Source organism: Echinops telfairi, unplaced genomic scaffold, assembly GCF_000313985.2.
Source record: "Echinops telfairi isolate 266 unplaced genomic scaffold, ASM31398v2 ScPeMD7_9;HRSCAF=40, whole genome shotgun sequence".
In the NCBI taxonomy this organism is placed as follows: Eukaryota; Metazoa; Chordata; class Mammalia; order Afrosoricida; family Tenrecidae; genus Echinops; species Echinops telfairi.
Window position 1 is genome coordinate 30,795,672 of NW_022103906.1, and position 1,036 is coordinate 30,796,707.

The window sequence follows — 1,036 nt, forward strand, 5'->3', positions numbered from 1 at the left end:
GATGCCTCCCTCACTTTTTTGCATTGCCCAGAGCTGGAATAAAATATGCACATTTTTGTCACACACACAAAAAAGACTTACTGTTAAGATGAATGGACTATATTCACAAATAAATGAGGGTTTAAAAAATTGGTGGAAAACTGAAATGAAAAGATAATGGAATTTTCCCAGAACATTTTGAAGTTTCTTTGTATGTAGGTGTGCTAAAAGCTATTTCTACAGATAGATTTAAATATGCTGCCGATAGATCCATGAATATAGTAGAACATACAGGGGCTGAATCAGGAACATGTCTTAGCCATAACCAAACATCTTGAGGGAATGAGTCACCAGATCTAAGTGCTCATAGCCATAGGTTTAGTGGATACAAAGTTCAACTGGCATAGTATAGTCCACAAAGACCATGTTCTACATTCTATATTGGTGAGTAGCAATTGGGGTCTTACATTTTTTTTAAGTGGCCATCCAGAGCAAAGAAGAACGAAGGACTGAAAGATGCAAGGAGACAACTAGTCCAAAAGACTAATTGGCCGTATTAAACTCCACCCTGAGAGAACTAAGTGATGCCCAGCTATCACTGCCAACCACTTTGAAAGGGATCACACTAGGAGGTCCTGGATAAATGTGGAACAAAGCTCAAAATCAAAAAAGACCAGATCTAGTAGAGACTGGTGGGAGTCCTGAGCATATGGTCCTTGGTCACCCTTTTGTCTGAAACGGAGCTCACCCCTGCAGCTCAACTTTTAGTTAAACAATGGAAAGGCTTATAAAGTGAACAATAACACCAGAGCGGTTCAAATTCCTTTAGAACAATCAACCATGCAAGATCAAAAGGCAGAATTTGCCCTGGGATAGACCTTAGCCGGCAGAAAGGGCTAAGAAAGGAAGTCAAATGCTAACCACGGGGAAGAAGCGAGAAGAGTGCTGTTACATTGAGGGGGATCTCAATCAATGTCATGAATCAAAATGTTTATGAATTGTTGAATGACAAACCAATTTGTTTTGTAAATTGTTACCTAAACCACAATAAAAAGTT